General features: G+C 36.7%; 1 protein-coding gene across 1 annotated transcript in view; it reads right to left on the minus strand.

Moving 5' to 3' along the window:
• Positions 1–21,457, minus strand: part of USH2A (usherin) — a 743,753-nt gene that overhangs the window by 587,224 nt on the left and 135,072 nt on the right. The gene's annotated exons all lie outside the window — the stretch shown is intronic.

The following is a 21,457-nucleotide window of genomic DNA, read 5'->3' on the forward strand; positions in this document are numbered from 1 at the left end:
AATCTAAAGCAGGCTCCACATTGTCAGCACAGAACCCAATACAGGGCTTGATCTCAGAACCCTTGATCTCACGAACCATGAAATCATGACCTGAACTGAAATTAAGAGTCTAGCGCTCAACCAACTAAGTCACACAGATGTACCCCTTTGGACTCCTGATTTAGGCTCAATTTATGACCTCACGGTTCCAGAGTTTGAGCCCCTCATCAGGCTTCATGCTGACAGGATAGAGCCTGCTTGGGATTCTCTTTCATTCCTCCTCTCACTGTCCTTCCTCCACTCTCTCTGTCTCAAAATAAATAAACTAAAAAAAAAAAAAAAAAAAAAAAAAAAACAGGGCTCAGAATGTGCTGGCAAAATTAATGGTAGGGGGAGGGAAGGGCAACATTTGGTAAAATCCCACAAAGCATTCAAACAAAAGGCACAAAAATATCTAGAGAACAATAAATCCAACATGAAAGAAATATAGAATATCAATGAAGTGTTCTACAGTGTTATAGTAATCCAGAACACTAAATCTTAACTTCCAAATTATGAGTGAAATTATTTTCCAGTCTATAATTCACTACCAGGTCAAACTATCAGTTATCAGTGAAGAAAGAATCACAATACTTTTCAGATATGGAAGGATTTAAAAAATATAACTTCCTCTCTCGGGAAGTTCACGGAGGACATGACACCAGCAGATTAAAAACAAAAATTAAACAAACAGGGCCACGTGGCTTAGTAGGTTGAACATCCAATTCAGCTCAGGTCAGGATCTCACAGTTCGTGAGTTCAAGCCCCGTGTAGGACCCTGTGCTGATAGCTCAGACTTGGAGCCTGCTTCAGATTCTGAGTCTCCCTCTCTCTCTCCCTCTCCCCCACTCACGCTCTCTCTCTTTCAAAAATAAACACTAGAATTTTTTTAAAAGTAAACAAACCATAGCAACAACAATTCAAGCATGGGATAAAGGGGATGAAGATTCAGAAGTATGTGGAAAGTGTCAGGCTAATGGCTGGGCAGGAGACAGAGAGGGCCATTGGTCCAGACTATATCCAAAGGATGGAACCCTCTGAGAAGGTGGGGCCATACAGATGTACTCATTATACTTGGACATATTAAAAAATAAAAGACTTATAGATATGCATGTCGCAAAGATGTCAGCATTTGGGGGAGAAATTAGGGACAGACTACGTAGAAAGCTAAACGTATATAAGGAAAGGAGTTATTCAATCTTTAAATTATTAAATTATTAAATCTTTACTAAGGTATTAAATATAGTCAGGATAAAAGATTATGAACATTTTTGAAGACAGAGTCAACATGATTTGCTGACAAATTATATATAACTGCTAAGAGAAAGAGAATTCAAAAATGATAACCATGGGTCTTACCATGAACAATTCGAAAGACAGAGTTGCTGTTAGCTAAGATGGGAAAGGCTATGGGTGAAGCAGATCTAGGGGGAAATCAGGAGATAGGTTTGGGACACATTAACTTTGAGATATCTGCTAGATATTGAGTATTTAATTTAAAATATGAATGTGGAATGCACTTGAGCATTGCCTGCATATTCACAATATTTGAAGTTAAGTATCAGCAAGGGAACAGAGGTAGATAGAGGAAAGATCCATAAAGAGGATTCTGGAGAGGAATGGGGATCAAAGGATTTGAACTAATAGTATGTTTATTTGCTTAAAGGGAAAACAAAACACAGGTGTACACATTGATAATGCAAGGAAGGGAGAAGTCAAGTGCAGTCCCTGACTTGCCCACTATCATGGCCTCTCCTTTGGGAAGTTGATATCTACCCATTTCTATCCTTTTACAATACTGAGTCCCTCCCAAGTTAAAGCATTTTCCCTCTTCTGCTATCCTACAGCATTTTATTGTTAGATTACTCCATCCTGCAATTCCCCAGTGTCTAATTTAGGATTATTATATGCCTATCTGAAAATACCTCTTCCCAGGGTCCTATAAGCAACCCAAGGGCTCTAACCTGATGCATCTTGCCACCTCCCCTGGATCCAACAGGATTCCTGACACATAGTAGATGCCCCACAGGTTTATTTTGAGTAAATGAGCCTTTGATTTTCTCAAGCACTCCTTGGCTTACGACAATATCAACCTTTTCCTTTGAATGCTTAATATATTGCAGGCAGAGTGCTACAATGTTTTATGTATTTTTTTCTACTTATTAACAAATGATACTGTGAGGCATTATAATTCCAAAGGAAAACTAAGTGACTTTTCCAAGGCCTAGCTTAAATGGAAACTGAGGGCTATATATATGGTTGCAACCCTCTGTGCTTACGGACTGTGCTACTGCGCCTTAGAATTTAACGCTCACTCTTATTCTATGTTTCCTCTACTAAATGGTGTAGGTATATAAATTCCTTATTCATCTGGATGTGACATAACTACTAGTCACAGTATTAACTATACTCTGTCCCCAAAATCTACCTGAATCTTAGTAATCTATAAAATGAGCATAAATATCCCTACATCTGTTCTCAGGATTAACTGAGATTATTAATTTCAAAGTATTTAGTATCATCTCTGGAACATAGTAAGTGCCTGTTAAAGATTAGCTATGATGATTACTATGCAGATTTCACACTGATGTTGAACAAATAGTAGTAATTGAACAAATTCATCAAATAACTGATAGTCAAACTTTTTTTTTCATCCTTCCAGAATACTTGAGGGATGTGTGGCAAACACTTGCAAAGTAAAAAGGCCTGTGCCTTTGCATCCTGTGGAAGGGCACAGAAAGCTTTGGATGCTCCTTCTCTTCTCTCTTTTGCTCATTCTACTCCAGGTACATAGCTTCTTTTCTGTTCCTTGAACACATGAGGGATGTTCTCACTTTAGGATACTTGTACAGGCTGTGCCCTCTGCCTATGATTCTTCACTTAGATTTCCACACAACTAACTCCCTCACCTCCTTCAGTCTTTAAATCAAATGTCACCTTCTTGTTGGTACATGTCTTGACTATATATCTAAAATCGCAAGCCCCTTCCTTAAATGGCACTCCAGGTGTTCTACATTGTCCAACTTCTTCCATAACACTTAGCAAATAAACTTACTTATTTTTACATCGACAGATTTTTGTCTGTCTCATCTACTCCCCAAACCACATTATGATGGAAACCTCACAACAGCAGATTAGTCATTTTACCATGTTTGAAATGCAGGACACTTCATTTTATAGAAGATGAAACCAAACCTTAGACAGACAGTCAGTGGCCTCACTGCCAAATCGATGCTCATGGCCATTTTGCTAAATTCACTCTGCTTGTGATAAGCTACAAATCTAATGATAACAACAGCGAGGAGCTGTTATCCTGGACCCAAGGAAGACCCATTCCTAGACCCAAGGAAGGTCGACGCAATGGTCTGTGCCTGCGAGGAGATGGACGCACAGAGAAGAATCAGGCAAGCATTCCGGTTATTATTTTGTGAATTTCTCTGAATAGCACTGATGTTTGTTAATGACTGCCATAACACTCCCTGGTGACCACACTCAGGACCTCTTCATTTTGGATCATACTGCAAAAGCCTCTGTACCAGGCTAAGTAGCAAGGGCGCACACATGCAGTCAAATGTGTGACCACGGAAACAATGAATTTGGCACAGATACCAGTGACAGTAGAAAAGAGTAAGATTCTGCAATAATTAGCTTCGCTTTCTCAGCTCTCCTCTACATCAAGAGATGAAATTCTGTCAGGCTGATTTCAAGGCATTGGATAATCCTTACATGAATTCCTTTGTGTTTAATGAAAACATGAAGTATGATTTCAAAATTAATAAATTAGGTGCGCATAGTCAATATTTATCAGAGGTTCTCTATGCAATAGACACTATATTTTAAGTAAGTTAAAGCAACTCTTCTAAAACAGCAAAAATATATGTCTTCCTATGTACTCATTTGGCTGGTGGTAGAGAAAATCTAATGTTCTGTAGATTACATCTTGTCACTGAACTCACTAAAAGCCAATGAGATAATGTTGATGTTGCCATGCAAAGTAAGAACCTGAAAAGCAAACTCAAAAGTTTAAGAATAGGAAGTCTGCCCTGGAAATTAAATTGGATTTGGAGAGTATTGTTTGAACAGAAAACAACAGAAAAGAAATACAAATGAGGGCAAAAAAATACATCTTTTAAGCAGTAGTACATTCTTCAGAATAGTCTTTTCTTTTACAGAGACTATAGACTTTTATAGAAATTCTTTAATCCAAATTCCACAATGTGGCCTCATCATGCCTCTCTGGTCTCTCATAACATTACTACTGTACCTCAGTGATGGCCCCAGAGTTTCTATAGGAAGGGCTGGATGGCAGCAATCTGGCTGGAAATGTCATACAGGCATTTGCTTTGTAACTACATTTGCTTCATTTCATACCTTTTTTTTCTTTCTTCATTTTGTACTACATCTGACCTCTGATACAATTTTGAATAGAAGCTGTAAGAGAAAACATCCATGTTTTGTTCCTGATCTTAGGGGGGGGCAAGTTTAATGTTTATTGTGAAGTATGCTGTTAGCTGGAAGTTCTTTGCAGATGCCCTTTTCAGACTGAGGATTTTCTCTTCTATTTCTAGTGTATAGCGTATATTTATCATGAAAGTGTTTTGATTTTTCAAAAGTTTTTCAACACCTATTGAGATTATTATATGGGATTTATGTGGCTATTGCATTTATTGATTTACTTTTTTAAAATGTTTATCCTGAGAGAGTGCCCACTAGCATGCATAAGTGGGGAAACAGCAGAGAGAGGGAGGGAGAATGAGAATCCCAAGCAGGCGCCGTGCTGTCAGCACAGTCTGACATGGGGCTCAATCATACTAATGGTGAGATCATGATCTGAGCTGAAATCAAAAGTCCGATGCTTAACTGACTGAGCCACCCGGGCACCCTGCATTAACTGATTTTCAAACATTAAACCGACCTTGCATTCTTGGAATAAATGCCAATCAATCACGATACATTACCTGTATTATATATTGCAGAATTCCATTGGCCAATATATTATTATTTTACATCTATGTTCATGTGGAATACTCAAATGAACTTATTTCTAAATGTTTTATCAGGTTATGAGATTAGGGTTAGGTTGCCCTCATAAAATGAGTTGGGAAGTATATACTATTCCTTAGTTTTCTGAAAGTCTATGTATGGCTGATTTGATTTACTCCTTTACGTTACTGATGAATTCACCAGTGAAGTCATGTGGACCTCAAGTTTTCCTTCTTGAAAGGGAGTTTTGAAATTTGAATTTTGATTACAAATTCAGTCTCTTAAATTTGTACCAAGTATTCAGATTTTCTATTAGGTTTGTATTAATGTTCTATTTCTTCTTGTTTTAGTTTAATGTTAACTTGTCCATTTAAGATGCCAAAGTTATTAGGAGAGAGTTATTCATAATATGAAGTGTTTGTAGAATATTCTGTGATATCCTTTTGTTTTTTGTTTTTTTTTTTTACAATTTCTGTTGTTGGCAATTTGCACTTTCTTATTGATCAGTTCATCAAATTTATTAATCTTTTCAAGGAACTAACTTTGAGTTTGTTCATTTTCACTACCGTTTGCCCAATTTCTATGTGGCTGATTTTCAGGCTTCCTTTCCCTCTTTCTTCTACTCACTTTGTGTTTAGTTTGCTTATTTTTCCTTTCCCATCATCAGTCTTCTGGCTCAGAAAATAGCTTCACATTGATGCCTGGCTGCTTATCTGATGCAGTCACTTTGTCATTCATTCCTTATCATTAGGGCCTCTTTTCCCAGTTTTTTTAAGAGACTAAAATTACTCAAAAAGGACCGAGTTTGAGTAAGTATAGGAAAAGCTGAGGTAGTGCAGTTGAGCATTGTGCTAATAGGTGAAACGTGGAGTGAAGGATAAGCTTTGATTGGTAAAAGAAGTGGAAAAAGAAGGAGAAATAGGGACCATCACATAAGAAGGCAAACAACAAGAACTTGGGCTTGTGTTTTTTTCATGTATTCTAGATATTTACTTTCAGTTAGGTAGTAAAAGTTGAAAGGGACTTCAGAGAAAATAGGGACAATGATTCTATGGCCACAGAGTCTGTAAGTCTTTCCAAATGTTTTAAAAATTTGTTAACATTTATTCATTTTTGAGAGATGGAGAGAGACAGAGCACGAGTGGGGAGGGGCAGAGAGAGAGGGAGACACAGAATCCGAAGCAGGCTCCAGGCTCTGAGCTGTCAGCACAGAGCCTGACGCGGGGCTCGAACTCATGAACCGTGAGATCATGACCTGAGCTGAAGTCCGACACCCAACTGACTGAGCTACCCAGGCACCCCGAGTCTTTCCAAATTTTAACACACTAACAGAACTAAATAGCAAAACCAAAAATTAAAAAAAAACACCATGAATAATATTTATAACAAATCTAGGCGTCCAGAAACCCCCAAAGAACAGCAAATGGGAACAAACCACCAATAGTCACAAGATCTGTGTGGTATCCCTGTCTGTAGGGGACAAAGCAGACAGAAGTCACAGGGCATCTGCCTTTTGAAGGTCCTGAACACTAGATGCCCAAGGTGCAATGTACCCATTTGAGAACGGGTAACTGCATCTGCATCTGAATCTGAATCTGAGGTTTTGCTGACCCAGCAGCAAGTGTTTGTGAGAGATGTGCAGTGGGAAGTGAAAACTGGAGCAATCCAGTTTCCATGAACTCTCAAAACAGACAGGCCAGGGCACATTTTCAAGGCTCCACGCTTAGGAGAAACTATTGAAAGTAGATGGGCACAACTGAGGGTCAAAACAATACTATACCTAAAGACAGAAATTCTGAAGTCAATATGGGTTTGTCACTGGCAATGAAAAAAAAAATCCTTACCAAGTTTTTTTAAAAGTAATAAACATTTCAGGAAGGATAAATTTAATTCAATGGTTTCTGTTTCTTTTATTCACTATGATGTACCTTGTGACAAGCACAGTGCAGGAATTCTTAAGATATATGTTAGTTGATTAGGTAAATTATTTTCTTATTTTTATTTTTTAATATGAAATTTATTGCCAAATTGGTTTCCATACAACACCCGGTGCTCATCCCAACAGGTGCCCTCCTCAATGCCCATCACCCACCCTCCCCTCCCTCCCACCCCCATCAACCCTCAGTTTATTCTCAGTTTTCAATAGTCTCTTATGGTTTGGCTCCCTCCCTCTCTAACTTTTTCCCCCCTTCCTCTCCCATGGTCTTCTGTTAAGTTTCTCAGGATCCACATAAGAGTGAGAACATATGGTATCTGCCTTTCTCTGTATGACTTATTTCACTTAGCATCACACTCTCCAGTTCCATCCATGTTGCTACAAACGGCCATATTTCATTCTTTCTCATTGCCACGTAGTGTTCCGGTGTGTATATAAACCACAATTTCTTTATCCATTCATCAGTTGGACGTTTAGACTTTTTCCATAATTTGGCTATTGTTGAAAGTGCTGCTATAAACATTGGGGTACAAGTGCCCCAATGCATCAGCACTCCTTTATCCCTTGGGTAAATTCCTAGCAGTGCTATTGCTGGGTCATAGAGTAGACCTATTTTTAATTTTTTGAGGAACCTCCACACTGTTTTCCAGAGTGGCTGCACCAGTTTACATTCCCACCAACAGTGCAAGAGGGTTCCCATTTCTCTACAACCTCCCCAGCATCTAGAGTCTCCTGATTTGTTCATTTTAGCCACTCTGACTGGCATGAGGTGACATCTTAGTGTGGCTTTGATTTGGATTTTCCTGATGAGGAGTGACGTTGAGCATCTTTTCATGTGCCTGTTGGCCATCTGGATGTCTTCTTTAGAGAGGTGTCTATTCATGTCTTCTGCCCATTTCTTCACTGGATTATTTGTTTTTCGGGTGTGGAGTTTGGTGAGTTCTTTATAGATTTTGGATACTAGCCCTTTGTCTGATATGTCATTTGCAAATATCTTTTCCCATTCTCTCGGTTGCCTTTTAGTTTTGTTGATTGTTTCCTTTGCAGTGCAGAAGCTTTTTATCTTCATGAGGTCCCAATAGTTCCTTTTTGCTTCTAACTCCCTTGCCTTTGGAGATGTGTCAAATAAGAAATTGTTGCAGCTGAGGTCAGAGAGGTTCTTTCCTGCTTTCTCCTCTAGGATTTTGATGGTTTCCTGTCTCACATTCAGGTCCTTCATCCATTTTGAGTTTATTTTTGTGAATGGTGTAAGAAAGTGGTCTAGTTTCATTCTTCTGCATGTTGCTGTCCAGTTTTCCCAGAACTATTTGTTAAAGAGACTGTCTTTTTTCCATTGGATATTCTTTCCTGGTTTGTCAAAGATTAGTTGGCCATACTTTTGTGGGTCCAGTTCTGGAGTCTCTATTCTATTCCATTGGTCTATATGTCTGTTTATGTGCCAATATGATTAAGTAAATCATTTAAAGCTTGCTGTGATGTCATTGAAATGTATTTAGGAGATACTGTCAAATATAATAGGAGTTCTAAAAATCACAATTTCTACTAAATTTTAGTGGTGAATTAGTTATGATTATAATATTCTTTTTTTATTTTTTTTTTAATTTTTTAAACGTTTATTTATTTTTGAGACAGAGAGAGACAGAGCATGAACAGGGGAGGGTCAGAGAGAGGGAGACACAGAATCCGAAACAGGCTCCAGGCTCTGAGCTGTCAGCACAGAGCCCGACGCGGGGCTCAAACTCACGGACCATGAGATCATGACCTGAGCCGAAGTCGGACGCCCAACCAACTGAGCCACCCAGGCGCCCCTGATTATAATATTCTTATAGAATACCTGCTCCAAATTCTTCTCTATTCAAGGAAAAAAATCCCTATATATTCATAGATTTCAAAATATTTATCTCAATCAATACTGAAATATTGAATAATTTGGAACATACAAATCTACAACATAATTTTTAGTGTATTCCAAAGTTGAGTCTTTTGATTAACCACAACCAAACTCAGACCTATAGAAATAAAATTCTTTAAGGGTGAGGTCAGGAATTTTTATTTTTAAAAAGTTGGGGCACTTGGGTAGATCAATCAGTTGAGCATTCGACTTTGGATCAGGTCATGATCTCATGACTTCGGCTCCGGTCAAGATCTCATGGTATATGAGTTCAAGCTCTGCATTGCACTCTATTCTCAGCACAGAGCCTGCTTTGTATCTTGTTTCCCATTCTCTCTCTGTCCCTCCCCTATTTGCATGCTCTCTTCCTCTCTCAAAAGTAAAAATGAAACATTAAAAAAAAGTTGCATTGGTGATTCTTATGAACATCAAGACTTAAGAACTAGTGTTTTAAGTACTTACTATCTATTCTATCACTGTACTAAGTCAATTGCTCCTAGGGACTCAGTCTTACTTTTCTTTTCTTCTAAGTTAGTCATGCAGCTCATTAAATTATTGATATGTCCATCACTGAGCATCAAAGAAATGTCATCTCTCCGAACTGAGTCAATATTGAAGTGTTCGTACTACTACTTATCTGAGTATAAATTCTGACAATAAACTCATTTTAGCAATTTTTTAAAAAGAATTTATGAACCATTTAATCATTTTCAGCACTGCTGGTACTTCTAAGAAAAAATATCTATCTATCTATCTATCTATCTATCTATCTATCTATCTAACCATCCATCCATCCATCCATCCACCCATACATACATACATTTTTCTTTACACAGTATATTCTCCCTGCTAAGAGCTGGCTGATGCATAAAATGTGGACCCTGAAAACCACTACATACTTCTAGTAGAGATACTTTTTTCCTTAAGCTTCTGACTCTCTAGAGAAGAAATATCAATATTAATATAACAGGCTACCTTTGTAAGATACTCATTCCACTTGGAAAATAAATAAATGAATCTGCAGTGGTTTCTGCCACATATAAATATCATGAATTAGAGAATGCCAGGTGAATAATGTACATCATAATACTTGTTTCCATTTAAATGTTTTGTGATACTGTTGTTTATCATCTTGCTCAGCTGTCGAAAATACTCATTTGAGAAGAAAGGCTTCTACATGGGTGTAAAACTAAGATGTGTTTTCTTTTCCATTCTACAATGTCAGTCATTTGTCAGGCTGGTATATTTTTATAGTTTCCCTTCCCCTCCAAAAGGCATTTCCAAGAAACTGCTTTCCAAACTTCCCCACCATAATCTCTAAGGAGTAGTGCAAAAAGGTAAAATACTGAAGCATGCTCAAGCAAAGTGATAGTAGGAACAGAACACATTTTTTTTTCTCAATACTTTGAGTGTTCAAGATGGAAAGAGTGTAAAGAGTTTCCCCACGCACTGTTGTTCCCAGCAATGTTACATACTTGAATGGTTTTAAGAGGAAGTACTATAATTATAGTCTTTCTAGTTCTCGAAGGGGTATAATTTCATATTGCATCATCTTTTTTTTTCTGGTCTCTTTTGCTCAGAGATTAGAAGCTATAACTTGTGAAAGAGGCATGCAGTATATGTCACTGTGTTAAATTAGAACATTTCATAAATGTCATCTGAATGGCACAACTATACAGTATAGTCGTATTATAGTCTGCTGAAAAATTAATATAGTAGTTATTAACAAGATGGTGTTTTGACTTTATCAATATGAAATATCTCATGGTAGCACTTAAAAAATATTTCCAACATGAATAAATACATTCTCCATGTCTATAGTTAATGTTGTATAGAAATATGCTTTTATGAAAGTTAACTTATTTGATTCCATGATCATTTGTGTTTTATTTCGGTAAAAGCAATCAAAGTTGCTGTGGATTTGCACAATAGAATGTTTACTTACTATTGTGTTAATTTGTTAAACAAGTGAAAATGTAAATCTCAAATATACTGAGAGGAAGATGTCCATTGAGATGATAAATAAACTAAATAAATCATGCTTAAAAGAAAATACCTTTACAAAATATTCAAATTAGTGTATGTGTAAGATAATAAGCTGAATCTTTGGTATAAATTAAGCACTAAGGGAGCTCTATTATCTTTTTAATATCACCCAAATCTCCATTTGAGAATTATATTGGTTCCAAGAAATTAAAATGCCAAGTATGTACACATTTTTATTTACTAAATATTTAGAAATTTGTTAATGGTTAGGATTAAATTAATAGGGTTTGGAATAATGATCCTGAAACAAATGGATATGTTTCCTTCCTACTTTTATTTATATAATGTATGTAAATATCCAGATGAGCAATCTGCTATGTGTTCCTCTATGTGCCAGTGCTAGGAACAAATGTTTAAGTAAGACCTAGCATCTCTAACCTCAAGCTGAGCTTTGGAAACAATAAAAGTTTTGAATTCCTGCTCTATCCAATTAATACTTGTGTGATCTAGCAGGAGTTACATAATTTCTCTGAGGTCCATGTCCTGAACTACACAATGGATAAATTAATAACTCCTTCACTTACTTGGTAGAAACTAATTGACTAAAAGTGCTTGGCATAATCCTTCATACATAGCAAATGCATCACAAATGGAACCTATGGAACTTTACAGACTAGTTTTTGTCCTCATGCATTTTAAGCAATATGTCAACTACCTGTCAATCTGTTTTATACATTTCAAAATGTGGCATCCCCCTACACAGTGCCAAAACCACAGGCAGATAGACCCAGGTGGAGAACAGTCCTTTTGCCCACCAGAAGCTTAACTATACCCAGTCCTGCATAACACTGGAGAATCTAATGTCCTTGCCACTAGGTCACCCTTGATACTGGGAGTGCATCTGCCTCTGGAAACGCTCAGCACATTTGTCTGTCAGGAGAAAGGAGGCTAGCTATATTCTGTTCTGAATGAATAAGTATCATCAAAAAACACATATAAAGGGTCTGTGATGTACTGACTACTTTTTAAAACAAACTTACCATACCTATATCCATATTTCATATGTAAATAATTTTTTCACCCTTTAATAATAACCCCAAGACGATACACACCCCCCCCCACACACACACACACATCTATCCTCCTATGGTGTTTGCCCTGGCTACAAGCCTTAAACTACCCATATTTTGAAATTGCCTTCAAAATCTATGGTCCCTAAGCATCCTTGATGCACTATTGCTCTTTATGCTTACCCCTTCATCTGGGAGCACCTAGAGAGGCCATGATTATCTTATTTACTTGTCCCTGGGGCTTCTCTCACATGTATTCATGAGTAAGTATTTTCACCTTGCAAGCAAGCTGGTTCTCCTCCCATTCCCTCTCCCTCCCCACTCAGCCCTCTTTTGCTGACACGTGTGTTGAATGAGTTTTACCAGATCAACTTCCATGGATGCCTCTGTCACTAAATGGGGTCCACCCCCAAGCAGGCATTGCTTCCAATATTAATGGTGTAGTAACCCCAATGTGCTAATAAAGTACTATATTCTCAGGGTTTTCATTCAACAGAAGCCACTGCATTCTGCATGTACAAGAGAACATCCTTCTCATTTGGTCGCTGCCGTCTGTCATGTGGGCAATGAACAGAGATTCATCTGGCTCTCCATCAGTATCCGTTGTCCTCTTCCATAGTACACGATTGTATTTAGGAAGTGGCTCTCCAGCCAGGGACAACACTTTTCTAGCCTTCCACACAACTAGTGTGACTAGCTCTCACCAACAGTATGATAGCAAAGGAGATGTATGCCTCTTTTGGATCAAGACCTTTAGAAGACGAAAGTTGTTTCTCTACATTGGTTGTTTTCTTTTTTTTGTTTTTCCTTTCCTAGAGGAAGGCAGAACCAGGCAATGGAAGGAGGCTATGTCCCTGAAGTGTCCTCTGGAGGAGAGCTACCAATCAACCTGGAACAGTTACCTTGGAGGGGTTGTATGAATAAAAAATAAACTCCTATATTGTTTGGGCCACTAGTCATTTGGGGATCTATTTGTTGCATCTGTTTAGATTATCCTAACTGCCATTGAGTAGTAATACAGTGGGCCTTGTATCATATTATCCTACACTTGTTAAATTAACATCCAGTTACTACCTAACATCCCTGCCAAGTCTATCTTCTATTTGAATCTAGTTCTAAATGCCTGAAGAATTATTATTTGGTAAAGTTTTTATACCATAGCCCTTGGGATAAGCTCATTCCCAAGGAGATGCCAGGAGTGTTCAAACATGCAGAAGTCAACTTAGGCTGAAGGCAGGAATTTCACCTCAGTTATAGCTGCATCCATTTTACCTCCAGGCAGTTTGTCATAACTCACCATAACTTGGTTCTTGCATAACTCCATCACTATGAGCCTTTATTGATAGGTCATATCTATGTTCCCCTTCCTTTCCCCTAGCCCCTTTGTTCCTATCTTTGCATCTGGCCCTCTGCATTCTTGGCTTAATCAATGGATACTCAGCTTACCATCTGCAAGAGAAATATTACTACTCATCTCTCCTTAAGTCTCTGAATGATGGACTACAATTTAAGCCCAGGTTTTCATGTTTTTCTTTAAGCTCTAGATAAACTTCCTGCATTTCATATCCTTCACCAACGTAATGTTTATAGCCAATATCCATATATCACACTCTTCAGTCAAGCTTTTCATAGGCTGAAGAACTGTGTGCATTATTTCTATTTGTACACCTTAATATGTGGATAACACAAAACACAAGGTAATGTATTTCCAGAAAATTCACACAGTGACTTTTAGACATGTTGTGGTAATTGATGACAAATAGTTAGTTCTGAGCAGATGAGAAAGCATTGATGAACTGCAGGAAATGGTACATTATGTATAGAAAGTATATTCTGTTCCATTTTTTAATGTATTTCCTTAAAAATTATCACTCTGGCAGAACAATCAATTTTTGTGAGTAGCGTCCTTATTCCGCATGATTCCATCATCTTTGGGTCGAACCTGGAAATACTTCCTTCAATGATGCCTTTCCATTTCATCTAATTCATTCCAACCGCTAGTCTCCTGCCTTATTAATATATTTTTTAATGTCTCTTAATCATATCTCTCTGTTCTGGCTCTATTGCAGCAGTCTATTGATGTCTTATTGAGCATTACAATCAACCATTCTTCTTTTTTTATATATAATTACAACTATATTTTCAGTTTTCAGCCAACTTTTAGATTCCCTTATTTTTTTCCCCATTTATTAAAAAAATCACTTAGATTTTCTAATTCTGAGGACACAGCTTAGGGTACAATTCGACTATAATTTAACAGAGACTCAGTCATAAGGAAAACTTAGAAAGCCACTTGACTTTAAGATGGGATTCACAAGACAGAACAGAGTAAGCCCACTCCTACCAACTGTATACACTTATACATAAGAACACACTCATGTTTACTCCCTCTTTCTCACACACCTCCACATCCAGGTTTTGTTTGTTTGTTTGTTGTTTGTTTGTTTGCATATGCACCTTTGACAGTGGTTTACCAATTTGGTCATTGAAGAGTAATCCAGAGGCCAGCAGCAATGGCATCATCTGGGAACTTTACAAATTCAGACTCTCAGTTTTCACTCCAGACTTCCTGCCTTTTAAAAAGACGTCTGTGGGGTGCCTGGGTGGCTCAGTCGGTTGAGCGTCCGACTTCAGCTCGGGTCATGATCTCACAGTCTGTGAGTTCGAGCCCCGCGTCTGGCTCTGTGCTGACAGCTCAGAGCCCGGGGCCTGTTTCAGATTCTGTGTCTCCCTCTCTTTCTGCCCCTCCCCCGTTCATGCTCTGTCTCTGTCTGTTTCAAAAATAAATAAATGTTAAAAAAAATTTTTTTTAAATAAATAAAAAATAAAAAGACGTCTGTGAGGGGTACCTGGGTGGCTCAGTCAGTTGAGCATCCAACTCAATTTCGGCTCAAGTCATGATCCCAGGGTCGGGGTCATGGGATCGAGCTCCGCATTGAGTTCCATGCTGAGCATGGAACCTGCTTAAGATTCTCTCTGTCTCTCTTTCTCTCTCTTTCTCCCTCTGTCCCTCTCCCCTGCTCATGGTCTCTCTCTCTCTCTGTCAAAATTAATTAAATTAAATTAAATTAAATTAAGTTAAATTAAATTAAAAATTAAATTAAAATTAAAAGACCTGTGAGATATTCATATGCACATAAAAAGTTTGAGAATCACTGCTCTGGCTGACCTCCCACATCTTGATTGTTGCAGCTTCACTCATGGTTTCTCAGATCCAAGAACACAGCAAAGAAAGGAAGAAGGGAAGGGGAATGGAGAAAATACCAAGCAGGAAAGCACTCAGACAACATTTTTTGAATGCCTTCTACATGACTCAGGCCAAGAAGGACTTTCTCTTAAGTGTTTTCACCTCAGCAGCATTACCCCTGTAGGTGGCGGTAGCAGGTACTCCAAGAATGCCAGCAAACATAGGAAGAGTAGGGGCAGGGGAGGAGCACATTGGAGCCAGTTTGCTCCCACCTTGGATAAGGAGCAGACTGGGATCTCTGTATTTATCTACTGTAAGTATGAGTTCCTAGATCTCCAATACCTCAGAATGCTGGTTTTTGTTTGTTTTTGTTTTTGTTTTAAAGCATCATCTAGGCATGGGACTTTACCTAGTTTATCTGAACTTAAGTCATAGTAGATGAGGAAAAAAGAAAGAAAAGTCAACCTCTGACTCAAAAAAGATGTCAAATAAATTATGCACTGACTTCAAAGGAAACAAGAAGGAAGGGCAGTGACATCCTGGGAAACTTGCATTATATTTATCTATGCTAATAGCCAAGGCTGGTTTTAAGATAAATGGATTTATTTTTCCCCAGCAGAGTGAATTTTCATCTTTTTTTGGCTCATGGACAGCTTTTGAGTCTGATGAAAGTACTGAAAACTCTTCCCTCAAAGATACATAAACAAATAAAAAACACACAGACACACAACTACATACAATTTAAAGATATATGTGGATGCCCTAAAACTTATCCACGGTAGCTCTAGAAATTCAAGGACTCTATATTAAGGATTCCACAATAATAGTAATGATCCTTTTCCATTTTACACTCTCAGTTAATTTTAATATTATCCTTTAAATGTTCCATGTGTCTTGACTTTGGCATCAGGTTGTTTTTTGGTGGTTTTTTTTTTTTTTTTAACAGGATTTAGTGACTCAGAGCATTACTTCATGCCATTCCTAAGATCTCGGCATTCAAGTGAGGAAGAATTATAACATTTCTTATGGAAGAATAAGGCAAACATGCCATATCTTATGAGATTGGATTGAGTTTCAAATGACAACTGCCAAAGGGAAAGTTCCTTTCCAGAACATAGAGCGCACGACATAGTCACTCAGGCCATTTGGGGCTGGCTTGATTCCTAAGTTATTATAACAAAATGAGACTTGAACTACTGCCTAATTTCCTTGTATGCTCCCTAATATTATTAAGGATTGCAATTGCATGAATTTCTAAAATGTCCTTGAATTCAATTTTACAGTTTATAATTCTGACATTGTTGACAACTTTTTTAATGTGTATTCTGTTATCCCATTGAGAATGACAATAAACATTTTTTTAGAAATATTTTATAACGTTATTTACCTAAGGTGTATTTGACACTGTATCTTCACACCTAATAAACTATATACTTTATGTCTGTACTTGGAGCATGAGAAAATAATAAAAATCAAAGTAAATATGAATGTGATTTACAGATAGACAATGTGGAGGTTTTAAATTTACAAAACAATTTTATCAGTGTATCTACATTCAGATTCCTACATATAGCTCTCTGGCTACATATCAGATTTAAAGAATATTCTCTTTATTTGTATCTATGAAAATAAAAAAAATGATTATTATAAAAATTACCAACAAAGCAAATTAGGGAGAGAAAAGAGGAAAAATATCTTCAAAACAAAAATATTAAAGCATGTTTTTCTTTTATGCATTTTAAAACTAGATTTTTGTACATGGAAAACATTATACAGACGTATCTCTTAAAAAGCTTATTTTCTTCCTGTCCCTCTTCTTCCCATCATCCCACTCCTGAGATCAAAGAACATGTTGTAATATGTGTCAGTAATTTTTTTTCTTCTTACCATTGAATAATATTTCACTGAGTAGATATACACATTTTATTTATCCATATACCAGCTAATTTGCATTTGGATTATTTCTACATTTGACTATTATGAATAATGCAGCAATGAATGTTATGAATAAAATTATGTGAGGATATATATTTTCATTTTGCTTGGGTATATACCAAAGAGTTAAAGTGCTGGGTCATACAGTAAGTTTAAATTTAATATTTTGAAAAACACAAGACAATGTTGTGATAATGTGAAGTAGGGATCTAACTTCATTCTTTTGTATATGGATATGCAATTGTCCCAACATCATCTATTAAAAAGACTATTCTTTCTTCATTGACATCTTTGTCAAAAATCAGCTGAATGTAAAAGTGAGGGTTTGTGTGTAGACTCAATTCTATTGCAGTGATCAATTAATCAATCTGTCTATCTATCTATCTACCTATCTATCATCTCCTAAAACCACATCATGCTTTCTTGATTACTGCAACATCATAGTAAATTGTGAAACTGGAAAGTGTGAGTCTTCCCACTCTATTCTTTTTCAAGATTGTTTTGTCCATTTTTAAGTGCATTGGATTTCTTTATGAATTTTAAAATCATCTAATAATTGTCTGCAAAGAAGTCAGTTGGGCTTTAAGAGGGTTATGTTGAATCTGTAGATCAGTTTGTGGAGCACTAGCAAAATTAAGTTTCTAATACATGAACATGGGATATCTTTCCATTTATATAGATCTTTAATATCTTTCAACAATATTTTATAGTTTTCAGAATATAAGCTTTGCACTTCTTTTATTAAATATATTCCTAAGCATTTTATTCTTGATGCTGTTTAAATGCAGTTGTGTTCTTAATTTCAATGCCGTTCATTGCAAGTGCATAGAAATACCATTGATTTTTGTATATTGATCCTGTATTCTGCAACCTTGCTAAATTTTGCTATGTATTATATTATTTCTGATAGCTTTTGAATAGATTATTTGGATTTTTTTCCCTAGAAAACCATGTTACATACAAATAGAGGTAGTTTTACTTCTTCCCTTTTAATCTGGGTGATTTTTATTTTACTATCTTGCCTAATTTTCCTGGTTAAAACCTGCAGTACAATGTTGAATAGAAGTGATAACAGGGGACATTGTTGTCTTGTCCCTGATCTGAGGAGAAAAGCATCCAGGTTTTAATTGAAGCTTGGGTTATATTATTATTTTTAGCTCTCTACTGGTTATTTTTTGGAACTCTAAATAATATACCTAATAACATCTAAAAATTTTACTTGAAATATAGAGACAATAATGTATGTTAACTTTTTTTCTTATCTCTCCTCTTTAATTCATCACCTTAAAATTTACATGTTAAAATTCCATTTTATAGTATAGTATTCGCCTTTTTTAAAATTTTTAAAAAATTAAATCCAGGTTAGTTAACATATAGTGTAATAAATATTTCAGGAATAGAATGTAATGATTCATCACTTACATATAATACCCAGTGCTCATCCCAACAAGTGTCCTCCTTAATGCCCCTTATCCCATTTAGCCCATCACCCCACCCAACACCCCACCAACAACACTCAGTTTGTTCTCTGCATTTAAGAGTCTCTTATGGTATGTCTCTCTCTTTGTTTCTATATTATTTTTGCCTCCCTTCCCTTAAGTTCATCTGTTTTGTATCTTAAATTCCACAAAATCATATGATATTTGTCTTTCTCTGACTGACTTATTTCATTTAGCATAATACACTTTAATTCCATCAATGTTGTAAAAGACAAGATTTCATCCTTTTTGATTGCTGTTCCATTGTATATGTATACCACATCTTCTTTATCCATTCGTCAACCAATCGACATTTTGGCTATTGTTGATAGTGCTGCTATAAACATGAGGGTGCATGTGTCCCTTTGAAACAGCACTCCTGTATCATTTGGATAAACACCTAGCAGTGCAATTGCTTGGACATAGGGTAGTTCTATTTTTAATTTTTTAAGGAACTGCCATATTGTTTTCCAGAGTGGCTGCACGAGTCTGCATTCCCACCAGCAATGCAAAAGGGGTCCTCCTTCTCCGCATCCTTGCCAACATCCATTATTAGCTGAGTTGTTCATTATAGCCATTCTGACTGGTGTGAGGTGATAGCTCATTGTGGTTTTGATTTGTATTTTTCTGATGATGAACGACATTGAGGATTTTTTCATGTGTCTGTTTTCATGTTTCATCCAGCCATCTGGATGTCTTCCTTGGAAAGGTGTCTATTCATGTCTTCTGCCCATTTCATCACTGAATTGTTTTTTGGGTGTTCAGTTTGATAAGTTCTTTATAGATTTTGGATACAAATCCTTTATCTGATATGTTATTTTCAAATATCTTCTCCTATTCTATCAGTTGCCTTTTAGTTTTACTGATTGTTTCCTTCTCAGTGAAGATTTTTATGTTGATGAGGTCCAAATAGTTCATTTTTGCTTTCATTTCCCTTGCCTACAGACACATGTCAAGTAAGAAGTTGCTGCAGCCAAGGTCAAAGAGGTTGTTGCCTGTTTTCTCCTCTAGGATTTTGATGGCTTCCTGTCTTACGTTTAGGTCTTTCACCCATTTTGGGTTTATTTTCGTGTATGGTATATGAAATTGGTCCAGGTTCATTCTTCTGCAGGTCACTGTCCAGTTTTCCCAACACCATTTTATGAAGACACTGTCTTTTTTCCATTGTATATTCTTCCCTGCTTTGGTAAAGACTAATTGACCATATGTTTGTGGGTCCATTTCTGGGTTCTCTATTCTTTTCCACTGATCTATGTGGCTGTTTTTGTGCCAGTACCATACTGTCTTAACGATTACAGCTTTGTAATACAGCTTGAGGTCCAGAATTGTGATGCCTCCTGCTTTGGTTTTCTTTTTCAGGATTCCTTTGGCTATCTGGTGTCTTTGCTGATTCCATACAAATTTCAGGATTGTTTGTTCTAGCTCTGTGAAGAATGCGAGTGTTATGTTGATAGGGATTGCATTGAATATGTAGATTGCTTTGGGTAGTATCAACATGTTAACATTATTTGTTCTTCTGATCCATAAGCATGGAATGTTTTTCCATTTTTTTTTGTGTGTGTGCCCTTGTCAATTTCTTTCATAAGCTTTCTATAGTTTTCAGTGTATAGATTTTTCACCTCTTTGGTTAGGTTTATTACTAGGTATTTTATGGTTTTGGGCACATATTGTAATTGTAAATAAGATCAATTCCTTGATTACTCTCTCTGCTTCTTCATTATTTGTGTACAGAAATGCAACCAATTGATTTTATATTCTGTGACTTTGCTGAATTCACATATCAGTTCAAGCAGTTTTTTGGTGGAATCTTTTGGGTTTCCACATAGAGTATTATGTCATCTGTGAAGAGTGAAAGTTTGACTTCCTCCTTGCCAATTTGGATGGCTTTTAGTTCTTTGTGTTGTGTGATTGCTAAGGCTAGGACTTTCAACACTCTGTTGAATAGCAATGGTGAGAGTGAACATCCTTGTCATGTTCCTGACCTTAGGGCGAAAGCTCTTAGTTTTCCCCCATTGAGGATGATACTAGTGGTGGGTCTTTCATCATACATGGCCTTTATGATCTTGAAGTATGATCCTTATATCCCTACTTTCTTGAGGGTTTTTATCAAGAGAGAATGCTGTATTTTGTCAAATGCTTTCTCTGCATCTATTGAGGGATCACGTGGTACTTATTCTTTCTTTTTTTAATGTGATGTATCACACTGATTGATTTGCAGATATTGAACCAGCCCTGCATCCCAGCAATAAATCCCATTTGATTGTCGTGAATAATTCTTTTAATGTATTGTTGGAGCCAGTTTGCTAGTATCTTATGGAGAAATTTTGCATCCATGTTCATCAGGGCAATTGGTCTGTAGTTCTCCTTTTTAGTGGGGTCTTTGTCTGGCTTTGGAATCAAAGTGATGCTGGCCTCATAGAATGAGTTTGGAAGTTTGTTTGTTTGTTTGTTTTCATTTCTATTTTTTGGAACAGCTTCAAAAGAACAGGTGTTAACTCTTCTTTAAATGTTTGGTAGAAACCACTGGAAAGTTATCCAGCCATGGACTCTCATTTGTTGGGATATTTTTGATTACTTATTCCATTTCTTTACTGCTTACAGGTCTGTTCAAATTTTCTATTTCTTCCTGTTTCAGTGTTGGTAGTTTATATGTTTCTAGCAATTTTTTCATTTTTTCCAGATTGCCCAATTGGTTGGCATATAACCATTCATAATAGTATCTTATTATTGTTTGTATTTCTGAAGTATTTGTTGTGATCTCTCCTTTTTCATTCATGATTTTATTTATTTGGGCCCTTTCTTTTTTCTTATTGACCAATCTGGCTAGGGGTTTATCAATTTTGTTAATTCTTTCAAAGGAATAGCTCCTGGTTTCATTAATCTGTTCTACTGTTTTGTTTGTTTTTATATCATTGATTTCTACTCTAATCTTTATTATTTCCCTTCTTCTGCTGGTTTTGGGTTTTATCTGCT

The sequence above is a fragment of the Panthera leo genome, chromosome F3 (assembly GCF_018350215.1).
Source record: "Panthera leo isolate Ple1 chromosome F3, P.leo_Ple1_pat1.1, whole genome shotgun sequence".
In the NCBI taxonomy this organism is placed as follows: domain Eukaryota; kingdom Metazoa; phylum Chordata; class Mammalia; order Carnivora; family Felidae; genus Panthera; species Panthera leo.